Raw genomic sequence first — 20049 nt, forward strand, 5'->3', positions numbered from 1 at the left:
AATACCCATCGGGCCAACGAGGCCACTACTATTCATGATATGGGTCAGCCCGTGGCCTCTTATATTGGCCCTAAGGCCACTAGGACCGGGTCCAAGGCCAGGGCCGGGTCGGCCCATTCCCATCTTGAGTACTAGTACCCCAGAAGACCTGGGAGGAAAGGGTGGATTGGAAATCCAACGCCTCCTGAGAGAAAGGAGACGAAGCACACTCGCTCCCCTTATATGAAGGGTTGGGGAAATTTTCCGCCAGGGCTTCTCCGTTGAAAGATGTTAAACCCGCCCGAACGGGGACTAGATCCATGGGAGGGAGGTATCCCTGCACTTGAGGCTTGGTCAGTTGAGCATGGGATACCGAACAGCTATCACAATCGCCTTTTTAAGGATCGTGGGGATGGGAGGAAGAACCGGGAGCGCTGGCCATGTTCGCGTGGTTTCTTGTGGCAAGTTCTAAGATTTTCGCCTGGTGCGGAATGGCATCTGAGATCTAATCTCCTTAAATAGATGCCCTCTATACGCCGCCAGGGTGTTATTTGTAAAAAAAGCTGGGACCTTTCGTTTTCATTTACACGTGGAAGCCGAGGCGATGGAGGCGCGGAAGACGAAGGATATGATGTTTAATGAAGAGTCAAAGCGTTCCGGAATATCATGGATGGCCTACCCGGCAGGACCGAGGATGTAAAAGCCGGATACTGCGTCATCGTCGAAGGGTCATATGCGGTTCTATTTTTCAAATTGCTCTGGAGTATTCGGAAGAGGAACCCTCCTTTCAATGCCTAAGACAATCTACGCGCCGGACATATCGTCATCCAAGCCTGATTCAGGGGCTATTGAGGGAGTCCTGAATTAGGGGGTCCCCGGGTATTCGGGCTATGTGACGTGGGCCGGACTCGTGGGTCGTTAAGATACAAGATGGAAGGCTTTCCCCTGTGTCTGGATGGGACTCCCCTTGGCGTGGAAGGCAAGCTTCGCATTCGGATATGAAGATTCCTTTTTCTGTAAGCCGACTCTGGGTAACCCTAGCCCCTCCGGTGTCTATATAAACCGAAGCGTCTAGTCCGTAGAGGCAATCATAATCACACAGGCTAGACATCTAGGGTTTAGCAATTACAATCCCGAGGTAGATCAACTCTTGTAACCCCTATACTCTTCAAAGTCAATCGAGCAACAAGTAGGGTATTACCTCCATCGAGAGGGCCCGAATCTGGGTAAACATTGCGTCTGCGCCTCCTGTTACCTTCGATCCTTAGACGCACAGTTCGGGACCCCCTACCCGAGATCTGCCGGTTTTGACACTGGCAAAAGGTTCAACACGAACCGGGACAAATGATTCCTGCCCCCCTAGCCGTTGGAACCGGCACTAATGGTCACATTAGTACCGGTCCATTTACAAACCGGGACTAATGTGGCTCACGTAAAGTCATTTTTCTACTAGTGATAAGTTATCCTGTAGTCATAGAATTGTTCCATGATATACAACTCAGTGCCAGCATTCGAGACCCCAAAATTAGCCTCAAGTGCGTCCCACATATCTTTTCCATTATCAATTGATGCATAAGCATCAACTATGTTCTCACCAAGAACATTCAAGAGATCAGACTTAAACAAAGTATCAGTTTTATGAAAAGCTTGTTCCTATTGAGGATCAAGAACTCCTTCAGGTTTGCCAAGAGTGGTGTCATGGCAACTCATGGTTTGAAACCATAGAACGGCTCTCACACACCACCTCTTATAGTGTATACCCTCAAACATTGGAGGCCCGATGGAAGCAGCAAAACCACTAGGGGTAAATTGCCTATAATAGGGTTTTCGGATTGTTGGAAATATGAGCAATTTATCATATGATTTTTTGACAGAAATAGTAGATAAAACACGACTATCATAGGAGAGATAAGATAAGTCATGCACTCCGACAGAGAGTATGCAAATAGCATCTGAAGTAGTGAATATAAATGGGACATTCTAGAACAGGAGCTAGAACAAGAAGCTATGCCAGGAACTCAAACAGAAAGAACACGAACATGTACTGAGTTGTGGCAGTAGCATTTCCGTTGATGTTGACGTCATTGTCGGCCATGTCGTCAAAGAGGTTGTCGACGCCGGGGAAGAAGTCGTCATTTTGGAAGTGGTCGTTGGCGTTCGCGGAATCCGTGATGAAGAAGTCAGTAGTTACGATGAGCGCTCCCTAAAAAGCTTATCACCCTTCTCTCGTACATGACTCGAAGGGGCATGGTTTCGGAGGCCTACTGTCCCAACCTGCGGTGCACGCCGCAAGCCAGGATGGGGAAGAACCTAGCAGCAGCTTAGAGTTTGGAACTCGGTGATGAGAGGAAGATGATGTTGGGATGTGTCTCTCTGGAGAGAAGCGACCTCTCGTTTATAGGCACATGAGAAGTAGGTGAACATGCAGTGATGGGAGGCGAAGCAAAAGAGGGAGACGAAACAACCAGGCAGCATTCCCGCAACCCGTGTCGCGTCATGATGAGGCGTGGCGAGGCAGGGGGCGGAGAAGGAGCGCGCGTGAATGTCTCTCTTGTTCGCATCCTCATACATGTGGAGAAACAACTTCCCTTATAAGGAGGTCTATCTCCTACTAGATGAGCGGTATGGGACTAAACTTTAGTCCCACCTCTTGCCTTGCATTAATGGGCCAAGTGAGCCTATAGAATTTATTAGGAATTCTAAAAATGCAATTGGGCTGGCCCAAAATAGACTAAATTCCAGTAGTAATGCCTCCAGAAAGGAAATGACGCGTTAACACCAACATTACCGGATCCAATTGCCGAAGGTAAGATCTTGGGTTTTTACCCGAGATCATGTCTGAGCAATCCACAACAAATACCTCAACAAGCACACGCCATGTAAGCATTGCCATTCCTAAGAGCAACCATCGAAGGTTAAACATATGGCTTTCACCCCGAAGCTGCAGATGTAGATTGTATTGAATTTTAGATAACCCCACATTTGAATGTATTTTTGAACAAGAAACCAACTGAAGAATGACAGGTAGCAAATCTGATTACCATTTATTATTTTCTATTACAACGATCAATCTTTCTACACGTGTAACAAGATTACTACACCCACATCCAAATCTCTTATACAATTATCATGTAGATATGATCAGATCATTGCTCATCATCAATTCAGTTTAGTTGGGACTTGGGTCTGGCAATTATAGTCACACTTGCATCCGCTGTGGAATCTTCCTGTCAGGACACACCGTCCTTTTGCTCTGACATACTTTTTATAGCAATCACGCATGCATGTGAGAGTACTTTTGCAGTTGCGGTGATAGATCACCTTCGAGCAGTCCAAAGGAGGAAGTGTCGCCATGGCTGCGTAAGTATATAAACTGGAGGATACGCAGGCCATGGTCAATCATATTAGGATTAATTGCCCGTTACAAAATGATATTAGATCAATCAGAAGTATGTACCCGAGGATGACACCAAAAGGACAGTGGCTAGAACAAGCAACAATTTATTGGTAGTCGCCATGGATAGTCTCTCGCAGTTAAGGTCGGTTCGCGTTTGACCGCTTATTTTCTTTCTTTGTGTTGGTACCTTGTATTCTGGCCTGGCCTAGGACCTACACCTGGGGTGGCATGAAAGGGCTTTATAATGGTGAGCCCTACTATTTTTTAATCACATTAATTGACATTTATATCCCTCAATAAAAAAACTAATTGCATTGATACTCAATATTTCAGACGGATATGGATTAATTAAACCATCTTAAATGTGTTGCCATTTTCTGGATTAATTTCATACAATAAGGTAAAAAACCATCCCGAGTATATATGATTTATGTCGGGACAAACCCGGTCTGGCGACCAACACCAGTTTTTGGCATGGTCAAGAACTTAATTAATATGGCCTCAAATGGAGAAGTGATCTACGTAAAAAGTTCTGTATTGTCGATATGAACATCTTTGAAGTTTGGGCCATCACCATCCGATCTCATCTCGAAGGCCGAAGTTGTTTTCGAACTACTGAAATTTTGTATCCAAAGCACTGTTCGACAAATTACTCTCAAGGGAGGCCTCAAATGAGAAAACATTCTACATGAATTGTCTTCATCTCGTCGCGTCGATTTTGATATAAAAATCATTCCAATACGAGTTCGTATGCAAAAGCTAGAGCCATCGGAATACAGCCCTGTCACGAGGCAAAAAATGACGCGCCCCATCAGACACCTTGTGTGATGGGTAGCGCGAATAATAGCCTGTTTTGCGCGAGCAATTTGACCCTCAAGATTACATTTGATCAAAAAACGTTCAACATGAAAGTTGTTCGTCTCGTCGAAACGGTCAAGAATGCTTTTGGGATCTTTTCCATCCGAGGAGGTTTACTACCTCAAATATTACCCGCAAGGTGCAGGCAGTTTAAACCGAACAGTTTTGAAAAGTTCAGACAAAACCAATCCGAATTTGACTAGGGTATTGGACGTGAATCCAAGCCTTTTCCTTGCACGGGAAGTCCAGCCGCCTCTTATATACCTAAGGGGTGATGGCCGATTGAACAACACACAATCGAACAAACACATCTACCACTTTTTATCCTTTACCTATATCTCTCTCCCTTGTTCTTCTTATTTCTCGTGCTTTGCTTGTTCTTCTTCATTGCAGGGTGGCGAACCTCGACGCCCTAGGGGCGATCAGGTCGACCTAGGGCAGCCCATAGCCGCCGCGCGCCCTGACAGGGTCCCTCCCGGGCATGGGGGGTTTCGGGTCTACAAAAGTGCCCACCGGATTGCTTGCGTACCGCGCTTCCAGACGGGTCTCCTTCGACGTGTGCTGCGGTGCATCGCCCTCGGCGTTGGAGGTACACGGTGACGTAGACGTGTGCTGGTGACGAAGCTTTTTGGCGACTCCACTGGGGATGAAGCTTTGAACGGTCTCCAACTCGTTCTTGCTACGAAGAGAGCGTCATCTAGGGTTTGTAATCTACAAAGGTAATATGAATACCCAATTCACTTATGTAGATGCAAATAATGCATATGTTGTTGCTAGATTGTTTAATTAGCATAATGTGTCAGCTAGCCCTAGTTTTATCAATCAAGCATCTAGTTATGCGCAACAGCCGATTCAGAATAATCTTCATGCTTCTACCTCATATAATTTTAGCAACATGGAACATATGTATACTAACTCCCATGCATCGGCAGGCCCACAAATCCATATGCCAATGAGCGTAAGTGCAGTAACTGGGGCGTCAGAGGATAGTGCCCAAACACATGGGGCTACCCCTGCCATTGTGCTTCACGTCATGCAGAATGAGGCGGTGTCTGCCGAGGTAAACCGCCTAGTTTCCTGAAAACGGAAGGTGATAATAGTCACATTTTTCCTTTTGTATGGCATGTTAGTTCATTTTACATGATCACATTGAAGGAAATATGCCCTAGAGGCAATAATAAAGTTATTATTTATTTCCTTATATCATGATAAATGTTTATTATTCATGCTAGAATTGTATTAACCGGAAACTTAGTACATGTGTGAATACATAGACAAACAGAGTGTCCCTAGTATGCCTCTATTTGACTAGCTCGTTAATCAAAGATGGTTAAGTTTCCTAGCCATGGACATGTGTTGTCATTTGATGAACGGGATCACATCATTAGAGAATGATGTGATGGACTAGACCCATCCGTTAGCTTAGCACTATGATCGTTTAGTTTATTGCTATTGCTTTCTTCATGACTTATACATGTTCCTATGACTATGAGATTATGCAACTACCGAATACCGGAGGAACACTTAGTGTGCTATCAAACGTCACAACATAACTGGGTAACTAATCAAACGTCACAACGTAACAGGTGTCTCCGATGGTGTTTGTTGAGTTGGCATAGATCGAGATTAGGATTTGTCACTCCGATTGTCGGAGAGGTATCTCTGGGCCCTCACGGTAATGCACATCACTATAAGCCTTGCAAGCAATGTGACTAATGAGTTAGTTGCGGGATAATGCATTGCGGAACGAGTAAAGAGACTTGCCGGTAACGCGATTGAACTAGGTATGAGGATACCGACGATCGAATATCGGGCAAGTAACATACGATGACAAAGGGAACAACGTATGTTGTTATGCGGATTAAACGATAAAGATATTGGTAGAATATGTAGGAGCCAATACGAGCATCCGGGTTCCGCTATTGGTTATTGACCGGAGATGTGTCTCGGTCATGTCTACATAGTTCTCGAACCCGTAGGGTCCGCACGCTTAACGTTCAATGACGATTGGTATTATGAGCTTATGTGTTTTGATGTACTGAAGGTAGTTCAGAGTCCCGGATGTGATCACGGACACGACGAGGAGTCTCAAAATGGTTGATACATAAAGATCGATATATTGGAAGGCTATGTTTGGACATCGGAATGGTTCCGGATGATTTCAGGCATTTACCGGAGTACCGGGGGGTTACCGAAACCCCTCGGGGAGTCAATGGGCCTTATTGAGCCTTAGTGGGAGAGAGGAGGAGGCGGCCAAGGTGGAGGGCGCGCCCCCAAGCCCAATCCGAATTGGGTGGGGGCCGGCCCCCTTTCCTTCCCTCTCTCTCCCCGTTCCCTGCTCTCCTACTCCAACTAGGGAAGGGGGAATCCTACTAGGATTGCCCCCTTGGGCGCGCCATGAGAGGGTCGGCCCTCCCCTCCTCCACTCCTTTATATACGCGGGAGGGGGGCACCCCATAGACACACAAGTTGATTGTTTAGCCGTGTGCGGTGCCCCCCTCCACAGATTTCCACCTTGGTCATATCGTTGTACACCTTAGGCAAAGCCCTGTGTCGGTAACTTCATCATCACCGTCATCATGCCATCGTGCTGATGAAACTCTCCCTCGACCTCAGCTGGATCTAGAGTTCATGGGACATCACCGAGCTGAATGTGCGCAGACCACGGAGGTGCCGTACCTTCGGTGCTAGGATCGGTCGGATCATGAAGACGTACGACTACATCAACCGCGTTGTCATAGCACTTCCGCTTTCGGTCTACAGGGGTACGTAGACACACTCTCCCCTCTCGTTGCTATGCATCCCTAGATAGATCTTGCGTGATCGTTGGAAAGTTTTGAATTATTGTGTTCCCCAACAGTGGCATATGAGCCAGGTCTATGCGTAGATGCTATATGCACGAGTAGAACACAAAGGAGTTGTGGGCGTGGGTATATACATATTGCTTGCCGTCACTAGTTGTTTCTTGATTCAGCGGTATTGTTGGATGAAGCGGCCCGGACTGACATTACATGACCTCGTTCATGAGATTGGTTCTACCGACGTGCTTTGCACACAAGTGGCTGGCGGGTGTCAGTTTCTCCAACTTTAGTTGAATCGGATTCAATGAACAGGGTTCTTTCTGAAGATCAAACAGCAATCACTATAGCACGTTGCGGTTTTGATGCGTAGGTAAGAATGGTTCTTGCTAGAAGCCCGTAGCAGCCACGTAAAACTTGCAACAACAAAGTAGAGAACGTCTAACTTGTTTCTGCAGGGCATGTTGTAATGTGATATGGTCAAGACGCGATTATATAAATTGTTGTATGAGATGATCATGTTTTGTGACACAATTATCGGCGACTGGCAGGAGCCATATCGTTGTCGCTTTATTGTATGAAATGCAATCGCCATGTAATTGCTTTACTTTATCACTAAGCGGTAGCGATAGCCGTAGAAGCAATAGTTGGAGAGACGACAACGATGCTACGATGGAGATCAAGGTGTCAAGCCAGTGATGATGGTGATCAAGACGGTGATTTGGAGATGGAGATCAAAGGCATAAGATGATGATGGCCATATCATATCACTTATATTGATTGCATGTGATGTTTATCCTTTATGCATCTTATTTTACTTAGTACGGCGGTAGCATTATAAGATGATATCTCACTAAATTTCAAGGCACAAGTGTTCTCCCTGTGTATGCACCGTTGCGACAGTTCATCGTGCCGAGACACCATGTGATGATCAGGTGTGATAAGCTCTACGTTCACATACAACGGGTGCAAGCCAGTTTTGCACACGCAGAATACTTGGGTTAAACTTGATGATCCTAGCATATGCAAATATGGCCTCGGAACATAGAGACCGAAAGGTCGAGCGTGAATCATATAGTAGATATGATCAACATAGTGATGTTCACCATTGAAAACTACTCCATCTCAACTGATGATCGGACATGGTTTAGTTCTTTTGGATCACGTGATCACTTAGATGATCAGAGGGATGTCTGTCTAAGTGGGAGTTCTTAAGTAATATGATTAATTAAACTTAAATTTATCATGAACTTAGTCCTGATAGTATTTGCATATCAATGTTGTAGATCAATTGCCTGCGTATATCCTCCCGGTTTTATTTATGATATGTTCCTAGAGAAAAACTATGTTGAAAGATGTTAGTAGCAATGATGCGGACTAGCTCCGTGATCTAAGGATTATCCTCATTGCTGCATAGAAGAATTATGTCCTTGATGCACCGCTAGATGATGGACCTATTGCAGGAGCAGATGTAGACATTATGAATGTTTGGCAAACTCGGTATGATGACTACTTGATAGTTTAGTGCGCCAGGCTTTACGACTTATAACTGGGACTTCAAAGACGTTTTGAATGCCACAGAGCATATAAGATGTTGCAAGAGCTGAAATTGGTATTTTAGACTCATGCCCGAGTCGAGAGGTATGAGACCTCTGACAAGTAAATTGCCTACAAGATGGAGAAGAATAGCTCAGCTAGTAAGCATGTGCTCAGAATGTCTGAGTACTACCATCACTTGAATCATGTGGGAGTTAATCTTCCAGATAAGATAGTGTTTGAAAGAGTTCTCTAGTCACTATCACCAAGCTACTAGAACTTCGTGATGAACTATAATATGCCAGGGATAACAGAAACGGTTCCCAAGCTCTCTGCGATGCTGAAATTAGCGAAGGTAGAAATCAAGAAAAAGCATCAAGTGTTGATGATTGACAAGACCACTAGTTTCAAGTAAAAGGGCAAGGGAAAGAAAGGGAACTTCAAGAAGAATGGCAAGAAAGTTGCCACTCCCGTGAAGAAGCCCAAAGCTAGAACTAAGCCTGAAACTGAGTGCTTCTACTTCTACTGCAAAGGGAATGGTCACTAGAAGTGGAACTACCCCAAATACTTGGCGGATAAGAAGGATGGCAAAGTGAACAAAAGTATATCTGATATACATGTTATTGACGTGTACTTTACTAGTGTTCATAGTAACCCTAGGGTATTTGATACCGGTTCAGTTACTAAGATTAGTAACTCGAAACAAGAGTTGCAAAATGAACAGAGACTAGTTAAGGGCAAGGTGATGATGTGTGTTGGAAATGATTCCAAGGTTGATAAGATCACCAATGCACATTCCTTTTACCTTTGGGATTAGTGTTGAACCTAAAATAAATGTTATTTGGTGTTTGCGTTCAGCATGAATATGATTGGATCATGTTTATTGCAATACGGTTATTCATTTAAGTCAAAGAATAATTGTTGTTCAGTTTACATGAATAAAATCTTCTATGGTCATACACTTAAGATAAATGGTTTATTGAATCTCGATCATAGTGATACACATATTGATAATATTGATGCCAAAAGATGCAAAGTTGATAATGATAGTGCAACATACTTGTGGCACTGCCGTTTAGGTCATATTGGTGTAAAGTGAAACTCCATGCGGATGGACTTTTGGAATCACTTGATTATGAATCATTTGATACTTGCGAACCATGCCTCATGGGCAAGATGACTAAAACTCCATTCTCCTGAACAATGGAGTGAGCCACTGACTTATTGGAAATAATACATACCGATGTATGCGGTCCGATGAGTGTTGAGGCTTGCGGCGGGTATCGTTATTTTCTAACCTTCACAGATGATTTGAGTAGATATGAGTATGTCTACTTAATGAAACACAAGTCTGAAACGTTTGAAAAGTTCAAATAATTTCAGAGTGAAGCGGAGAATCATCGTAACAAGAAAATAAAGTTTCTACAATCTGATCGCGGAGACGAAATATTTGAATTACGAGCTTGGCCTTCAATTGAGACAATGTCGAATAGTTTCGCAACTCATGCCACCTGGAACACCACAGCGTAATGGTGTGTCCGAACATCATAACTGTACTTTATTAGATATGGTGCGATCTATGATGTTTCTTACCGATTTACCACTATCGTTTTGGGGTTATGCATTAGAGACAGCTGCATTCGCGTTAAATAGGGCACTGTCTAAATATTCGTTGAGATGACACCATATGAATTGTGGTTTAGTAAGAAACATAAGCTGTCATTTTTTAAAGTTTGGGGTTGGAATGCTTATGTGAAAAAAAAGTTTCAGCCTAATAAGCTCAAACCCAAATCGGGGAAGTGCGTCTTCATAGGATACCCAAAAGAAACTGTTGGGTACACTCTATCACAGATCCGAAGGCAAGATCTTTGTTGCTTAAAATGGATCCTTTCTACAAAAGGAGTTTCTCTCGAAAGAAGTGAGTGGGAGGAAAGTAGAACTTGATGAGGTAATTTTACCTTCTCCCGAATTGGAAAGTAGTTCATCACAGAAATCAGTTCCAGTGATGCCTACACCAATTAGTGAGGAAGTTAATGATGATGATCATGAAACTTCAGATCAAGTTACTACCGAACCTCGTAGGTCAACTAGAGTATGTTCCGCACCAGAGTGGTACGATAATCCTGTTCTGGAGGTCATGTTACTTGACCATGACAAACCTACAAACTATGAGGAAGCGATGATGAGCCGAGATTCCACAAAATGGCTTGAGGCCATAAAATCTGAGATGGGATCCATGTATAAAGAACAAAGTATGGACTTCGATTGACTCGCCCGATGATCGGCAAGCCATTGAGAATAAATGGATCTTCAAGAGGACGACGGACGCTGATAGTAGTGTTACTATCTACAAAGCTCGATTGTCGCAAAAGGTTTTAGACAAGTTCAAGGTGTTGATTACGATGAGATTTTCTCACTTGTATCGATGCTTAAAAGTCTGACCGAATCATGTTAGCAGTTGCCGCATTTTATGAAATATGGCAAATGGATATCAAAACTACATTCCTTAATGGATTTATTAAAATAAAGAGTTGTATATGATACAACCAGAAGGTTTTGTCAATCCTAAAGATGCTAACAAAGTGTGCAAGCTCCAGCGATCCATCTATGGACTGGTGCAAGCATCTCGGAGTTAGAATATGCGCTTTGATGAGTTAATCAAAAGCATATAGTTTTATACAGACTTTTGGAGAAGCCTGTATTTACAAGAAAGTGAGTGGGAGCTATGTAGCATTTCTGATATTATATGTGGATGACATATTGTTGATCGAAAATGATATTGAATTTCTGGATAGCATAAAAAGATACTTGAATAAGAATTTTTCAGTGAAAGACCTCCGTAAAGCTGCTTACATATTGGGCATCAAGACCTATACAGATAGATCAAGACGCTTGATAATTTTTTTCAATGAGTACATACATTGACAAGATTTGAAGTAGTTTAAAATGGAACAGTCAAAGAAGGAGTTCTTGACTGTGTTGCAAGGTGTGAAGTTGAGTAAAGACACAAAACCGTAGAAAATAGAAAGAGAGTGAAAAAGTCATTCCCTATGCCCAAGTCATAGGTTCTATAAAGTATGATATGCTATGTACCAGACCTATTGTATACCTTAGCATGATTTTGGCAAGGGAGTGCAGTAGTGATCTAGGAGTAGATCACTAGGCAACGGTCAAAATTATCTTAGAGGACTAAGGAAATATTAGTGCAGTAGTGATCTAGGAGTAGATCACTAGGCAACGGTCAAAATTATCTTAGAGGACTAAGGAAATATTTATCAGTTATGGAGGTGATAAAAGAGTTCGTCGTAAAGAGTTACGTCGATGCAAGCTTTTGACACGGGTCTAGATGACTCTAAGTCTTGATCTAGATACATATTGAAAGTAGGAGCCATTAGCTAGAGTAGCTCCGTGCAGAGTATTGTAGACATAAAAGTTTGCAAAATACATACGGATCTGAATGTTGCAGACCCGTAGACTAAACTTCTCTCACAAGCAAAACATGATCACACTTTGGGTGTTAATCACATAACGGTGTGAACTAGATTACTGATTCTAGTAAACCCTTTGGGTATTACTCATATGGAGATGTGAACTAATCATATAAAGATGTGGACTATTAGGTGTTAAATCACATGACGATGTGAACTAGATTATTGACTCTAGTGCAAGTGGAAGACTGAAGGAAATATACCCTAGAGGCAATAATAAAGTTATTATTTATTTCCTTATATCATGATAAATGTTTATTATTCATGCTAGAATTGTATTAACCGGAAACTTAGTACATGTGTGAATACATAGATAAACGAAGTGTCCCTAGTATGTCTCTACTTGACTAGCTTGTTAATCAAAGATGGTTAAGTTTCCTAGCCATGGACATGTGTTCTCATTTAATGAACGGGATGACATCATTAGAGAATGATGTGATGGACTAGACCCATCCGTTAGCTTAGCACTATGATCGTTTAGTTTATTGTTATTGCTTTCTTCATGACTTATACATGTTCCTATGACTATGAGATTATGCAACTCCCGAATACCGGAGGAACACTTAGTGTGCTATCAAACGTCACAACGTAACTGGGTGATTATAAAGATGCTCTACAGGTGTCTCCGATTGTGTTTGTTGAGTTAGCATAGATCAAGATTAGGATTTGTCACTCCGATTGTCGGAGAGGTATCTCTTGGCCCTCTCGGTAATGCACATCACTATATGCCTTGCAAGCAATGTGACTACTGAGTTAGTTGCGGGATGATGCATTACGGAACGAGTAAAGAGACTAGCCAGTAACGAGATTGAACTAGGTATGAGGATACCGACGATCGAATCTCGGGCAAGTAACATACAAATGACAAAGAGAACAACGTATGTTGTTATGCGGTTTGACCGATAAAGATATTCATAGAATATGTAGGAGCCAATATGAGCATCTAGGTTCCGCTATTGGTTATTGACCGGAGATGTGTCTCGGTCATGTCTACATAGTTCTCGAACCCGTAGGGTCCGCACGCTTAACATTCGATGACGATCAGTATTATGAGTTTATGTGTTTTGATGTACCGAAGGTAGTTCGGAGTCCTAGATGTGATCACGAACATGACGAGGAGTCTCGAAATGGTCGAGACATAAAGATTGATATATTGAAAGGCTATGTTTGGACATCGGAATAGTTCCGAATGAGTTCGGGCATTTACCAGAGTACCGGGGGGGGGGGGGGGTTACCGGAAGCCCCTAGGGAGTCAATGGGCCTTATTGGGCCTTAGTGGGAGAGAGGAGGAGGCGACCAAGGTGGAGGGCGCGCCCCCCAAGCCCAATCTGAATTGGGTGGGGGCCGCCCCCCCTTTCCTTCCCTCTCTCTCCCCGTTCCTTCCTCTCCTACTCCAACTAGGGCAGGGGGAATCCTATCCTACTAGGATTCCCCCCTTGGGCGCGCCATGAGAGGGTCGGCCCTCCCCTCCTCCACTCCTTTATATACGCGGGAGGGGGCACCCCATAGACACACAAGTTGATTTTTTAGCCGTGTGCGGTGCCCCCTCCACAGATTTCCACCTTGGTCATATCGTTGTAGACCTTAGGCAAAGCCCTGCGTCGGTAACTTCATCATCACCGTCATCACGCCATCGTGCTGATGAAACTCTCCCTCGACCTCAGCTGGATCTAGAGTTCGTGGGACGTCACCGAGCTGAACGTGTGCAGATCACGAAGGTGCCGTACCTTCGGTGTTAGGATTGATCGGATCGTGAAGACGTACGACTACATCAACCGCATTGTCATAATTCTTTCGCTTTCATTCTACGAGGGTACATAGACACACTCTCCCCTCTTGTTGCTATGCATCTCTAGAAAGATCTTGCGTGATCATAGGAAAATTTTGAATTACTGCGTTCCCCAACATACATTATGTGGTGTACAATGATGAATAAATAGCATTTGCTTATGAATGTACACCACATAATGTACTTGCATTACCAGATGACCGGCACTGATGTGCTTGCATTACCACACACCATGTTACATGCGTTCGTTCACCAATGGCTGCTCGGTCAGGTGCCACTTTTATTGTTGTTGCGTCTATGCGCGTGCGCAGGCGGTAGAATTGTGGCTTCATCCGAGTTTCAAATTTTGAATGCTGCAGGAATGCGACTGGATCTGGACCTTGGTTTGGGTTGACCATGGGTGCAATCTAGGGTTCTTGGCGAGAAGAGGGAGGGATGAGGAACAACACGTTGGCGGCTGGTTGTGAGTAGATAAGTAGAGAAGGGACTTGTGATGTGGCTCCAAATGCAAACCCTCCTGGTTGATGGTAACGGACCCCCTCTCCATTTCATCCATGTGCCAGTGGTATCTCTGACGGGGTCTACTAATGGCAGCACTGTTAGTGGGCCATGTCATGCCCTTATACTGGCTTTGTTAGTATTAATCTTGATGCATGTAGGTAGTTGGTTAGTGAATCAATTAGTCTGGTCCGTGCGTGCCGTTGGGTGGGCTAGGTATACGGACATGCATGTGTTAGTGCGTGCGTGGGAAGCGGTCAAGCTGGTAGTGGCCAAGTGCAGCAGCAGGCCTGTGTGATGTGCGTGTGTGCGCTTTGTGTGCGGAGGCGCTGCATGGCCAGGCTTCAAAGCCGGCTGGATTAGTCCAGGTTGTTAGCCAGCGAGGGGTGCGTCGGGTGAGCACCCGGGTATAAAATCCCCCACGGTGTATCGATGTAAAGTGCGGGTGTAGCTCTCAGCCGTGATGTAGCCTGTGTGCTGAATATAAAGGAGGCGTTTGGGCGCTGGGGCATTGGTCGCCGGGAAAAAAAAGTATGCTCCTTCTTCCACCTCTGTCCGGCGTGAGAGAGAGAGAGAGCGCGGCAACAACAGGCTTCACACAGCGAGAAGTAAATGCCTAATACCAGCGACTGATCTTATCCTGATGCAAACGGCCGTGTGGAGATTCCATGAGCAGGCGAGCTCGTCCACTCCTTTGAGTTTTCGCTGCAAAAACATCCTACATTAGTGAACAAAGGTAGTAGTTACTTTTATAAGTGGTGTACATAGTTATTCACAGCTTGATGTAGTTTTAAGCAATTTCCAACTGGCGATCACACCAAAGGTAGCGAAAAAATATTATGTTGGTTGTCCACATGCATCATGAGCTTTAATTTGGGCTAATATTAATCTGAGCATATGTATGTTTGTATACAGCTTCAATTGTGCCTACTGAAACTTGGAGCTGCAGTGGTGTGGCTGTAAACTACACCTTGAGTGGAACCAGCATACTTGGCACATCATGTACACCATTATTGAGAAGCAACACTAGTGGTGTTCAAGCTCAAACAATTCCACATTCAGTGATTACATTACACTACATACACATCTGTGACTCAGTTTTCTTCACTCGGTTAGTTCTTATCTTCATATGAACCTGATTAATCCATGCATGACATTGCAGTTAATGAGCATCAAAAGATCTTTACTAGTTTGTCTTGAGTACGTGCACATGAAAACAGAAACCACAAACAATAAGATGTTTACTAGTACCTCTCACATATCTTGTTTTTCTTTTTTCTGGTAGGTGCATCCTCTATCTACCCAGGTAAACATGGGAGGGGGGTTTTTGTTTGGCAAAAAAATGCACCCAATATGTTTAGAGAAAGGTGCCAGGGGAGTAAGGGGGTAATCTAGGGGGCTGGAAAGCATAATTTTTATTTTATTTTAACACACCAATGATCATTTGTACCTTAATGTGCACGGACGCTGTGAGCGCAAGAGCTTGCAGGTTGCGATGTCATCAGCCTATAATTTCTATTTTAAGATGTTTGTTCCTGGGCTTTCTTGCATTTCTGCTTTGCTGAATTAGCCATGTGACCTCGTCAGCTGTTCTTTGTCCATTGGAAGAGTTTTCTGACCATCACGATTAGTTTATGTGTAATATGCATTGGTTAATTACATAAACTATTTTATTTTTACGTGTGTGAATATATACATCAAGGTTCTTCCCGATATCAAAGATACTACTAGATGTATATTCCCTACGTTCTAGATCTAACTTCTACGTAATACTATTTATCAAAGATTTAAATTTCAATCTGGTGGTACATTGTGTACAATAATACTTTTCGAAAGGGAACTTCCAAGATGGGGATGTAACATCCATATGCCAATCTATCTCTAGGTGCAATTCACCATTACAACTTAAGTACAGTCTATGTAGTATGTCTGAATCGGAGCAAAGAATTACGTGCCATTGTGATCTTGGACTTCACTAAACCGTATATGCAGCATTTGGAGCATCCCTATTTGCTCATTTCTTCCATCATCTTGCACAATCCCATTATCCATAGTAGGATAATTAAGGTAGATAAGGTTTGGAGTATACTCAAATCCGTACCTCCGTCGTAAGTAGAACACTAAAAAACTTTAGATTTTGTTCTCTTACTTTGTCTTCTTTTTTCAACACTAAAAGTTGAATGTAATTTCAAGAAGGAAAACTTATTTCCTCTATTTAAGCGTCTTTTTTGGTTATCAACATCTACCAGAGCATCTACCATCTTGAATTATTATAAATCCAGCACAATACACTGAAGTTATTTTCTTGCCAATATGTTTTTGATACAGGGCAACAAATAGCATGCTAGTACCAAGAGCCTACTTCAAATAAACAAAACACCTGCATAAAAGAACTAGTGAAATATGAGTTGTAGTATTCCGCACTATGTTGTGTAAACAATCTCCCATGTAGCTCGTTTTGCACACCTGTTCTAGTGGCCGGTCTAGGTGTTTGAAACTGTTTTGTGTGATTTTTTTGGTTAGATCCACATTTCATATGATATTTCCATGATATACATCGCAATGATGTTTCTGAAAGCAATCATTTTTTATACATGCAATGTATATTCCGCACCTATGGTCAAAATTATACTACCAAAAACTATTGTTTCTTCATCTCTTTATTTTTTGGATGTAACAGAAGATGTACTTTCGACGTCCCAAATTTGTTGTGGGGTAGAAGTCGGAAGATTTTTAGTTTTCCTAGGAGTGTTCTTTAGCAAAGTAGCACCAAAGGATGTTGAATGTGTTTTGATTTTATATCAATGGAGAAGGGATCACCTTCTTCTTTAAAGGAGGTATGTGGGCATGAACAGGCTCTGGATGTAATTTTAACACTAGCTTCTATCCATAAACAGAGAGATATACTGGCATGTATACCCGAGGGCAGAGACGTAGCTAGGCCCCAGGTAGCAGGGGCCTTGGCCTAGGGCGTAGCTACACATTTATTCATTCACGGTATCAATGTTTGTCATTGTAGATACTGATCATTAGTTTTGTTTTAAGGTTGGCCTGGGGTGTGCCTATGTCCTTGCTACGCAACTCACTAAGGGCAGACCTGGAAATAAGCTTTTTGAAGGGCTGCTTAACTTTCAGAAACGGTCATTTGGTGGAAATGATACGAAAATTAAGTGGTGAGGGTGTGCGCAAAAGGTGGAGTGAAAGGGGAAAGTATCTAGTGCTCCCAGGCCTAGGGTGCTCCCGGTGCTCCGATATGAAAAACATTTTTTAAAATGCTCAAAAAATTCTAAAAAAAATGCAGCGTATCGATGGAACATCGATGTCTCTTGTCACAAAATTTCAAATCAAAATTCGAAACATTGCTGGAGATACAAAAATGACAAATTTGACATCAATGTGATAATGGGCCAAAACTAAAGCCCAACTTATGTTATGTACAAAAATTTGTCATTTTTGTATCTCGAGCAATGTTTCGAATTTTGATTTGAAATTTTGTGACAAGAGACATCGATGTTCCGTTGATCTGCTGCATTTTTTTCAGAATTTTTTGAACATTTTAAAAATATTTTTCAGACATTTGGAGCACCGGGAGCACCCCAAGTCTGGGAGCACTAGATACTTTCCCGGAGTGAAAGGTAGCATTTGGGTTTTGGGATTTCAAGCCATGGCAAAAAAAAATACTTCTCAGCACCAGCTACACGATCCATTGAGAACCACATACTCTGGGTCTTTCTATTTATGGAAGGAGGTCGGTTGTCGGGACATGGCACTCCATAAGGAAAAAAGTAAGCGCACACTGCATAGTTGCCCCGTAAATATAACCTACAATATGCCCATTTATTATTACTCTTCATATTAGATAGAACGATGATCATGCTACAAGAGTCTCTTATAACTACTTCAAAAAAGCAGAATAAACAAATTCTAGTTAAGTTTGCAATTTGCACCACATCATCCATCAACACGTCTCCAAACGGCGTGGTGGCCAAGCTCGGTTAAATAGTTCGTTGATGCGGCTTGCAGCAGTAGGAACACCTGCATCCTTGAGGGAAGCACTGGCCTTCCCCTGCGCCCTTGTACGCGCTCACACAGTCCATCATGGCGGCATCACATGGGCCCTGGTTGATGTACTTGGTGCAGGTGTACTCTGGAGGGCACTTGGTCGCCATGGCTGCTTGCACAATTGACACGATAAGAATAGGTAAATAAATCCCAAATATACCAATGCGAAGATGGATGGAGAGAAAAATACACTGATATTTAGTTGTCATGCATGTTATATGGTACACAATAACACAAAGTATGTACCTGGTGATGAGGCAAGAACGATCAAGGCCAGGAGGAGTGTTACTTGGCAATACTTCATGTCTTCAACAAATCCAGACTCAAGAGGATGGGATATGTGATGATACGTCTGTGCACGGCATGTTCCTGAAGTAATTGTGGCACTTTTATAGTGTTGTCTTGCTTGGTGTTTTAGGAATTGCTTTATTTTTTACCAAACTTGTAATCGTGTACGTGGAATGCACGCTATATCAGAAAAGAAATTAATTGCATTGCATGCTAAAATTAGGAAAGATATTGAATTTACGTTGATATTAGGTAAATATAATTACCATAGACCAATTATACAAGGAATGGAAAACATCGATTTGGTTTAGATTATTGCAAACCAGGGGGCAATATGAGAAATAAACCAAAGCCGGGCGGGGAAAAACCAAAGGGAGGGCCGAGTGAATCGATTTGATTTTCAGTGGGAGGGGAAAACCCTCATGGATGGGGCGGTTGGCGGCGTGGTGCATGTACCAATTACATTTTAATAGTAGAGATATTCTAGATTTTGGTAAGATTTGATTTGATTTGATTTGAGTATGAATACGGGAAGGCAATCAAAATTTTGATTTAGTTGAGATTTTGGAAAGATTTGATTTGGATATGGTTACTAGATGCAAGGAAAATATTGATCAAGTTGAGGTTTTGATGAGATTTGATCTGATTTGATTTGATTGAGTTAATGCAGTTCATGGTTCCGCTAAGATTTTAGTGAGCTGGTGCATGTCATGATTTTTAGTAGGAAATGAAAGAAAAACACCATTTTTATTAGATTTTTGCAAACCAGGGGGCCTAGAGAGAAAAACTAAGGTAGGGGAAAAACCAACGGGGAGGGTCGAGCGAACCTATTCGGTTTTTAGTGGGAGGGAAATGGTGTGGATGAGGCAGTGGAAGGTGAGGCGGACGTACAAACTCTTCTTTAATAGTAGAGATATTGTAAATTTGTATAAGGTTTGATTTGATTTGACTTGAATATAGGTAGGAAAGGAAATTAAAGTTTTGATCTAGTTGAGGTTTGGTAAGATTTGATTTGATTTGATTTGGATATGGTCACGTGAAGGCAAGAAATTATTGATTTGGTTGAGATATTGATTATATTTGATTTTATCCGATTGAGTTAATGCAGTATATAGTTCTGATAAGATTTGATTGAGTTAATTCAGGGCATGACTTCTAGTAGGAGAAGGAAAGGAAAGCACATTTTCGGCTTACATTATTGCAAACCAAGGGTGTGGAGGAAAAAAACCAAGGTAGGGGGCAGGGAAAAATCAACATGGAGAGGCGAGCAAATTGATTCAATTTTTTTATCTATATCTATACTAATATAAAAAGATCCAAAGGGCAGATCCAACTAATCTTGGCCATCAAATTATA

General features: G+C 42.7%; 1 long non-coding RNA gene across 1 annotated transcript; it reads right to left on the reverse strand.

Moving 5' to 3' along the window:
* Positions 1–18173: 18173 nt before the first annotated feature.
* LOC125512673 (uncharacterized) lies at positions 18174–18805 on the reverse strand. The gene is made up of 2 exons (XR_007285484.2): positions 18652–18805; positions 18174–18514 (listed from the first exon to the last, which is right to left on the reverse strand). It is a non-coding gene; the product is annotated as an uncharacterized LOC125512673 (long non-coding RNA).
* Between the last annotated feature and the right edge of the window lie 1244 nt (positions 18806–20049).

Source organism: Triticum urartu, chromosome 6A, assembly GCF_056163025.1.
Source record: "Triticum urartu cultivar PI428250 chromosome 6A, HENAU_Tu73, whole genome shotgun sequence".
NCBI classification, from domain to species: Eukaryota; Viridiplantae; Streptophyta; class Magnoliopsida; order Poales; family Poaceae; genus Triticum; species Triticum urartu.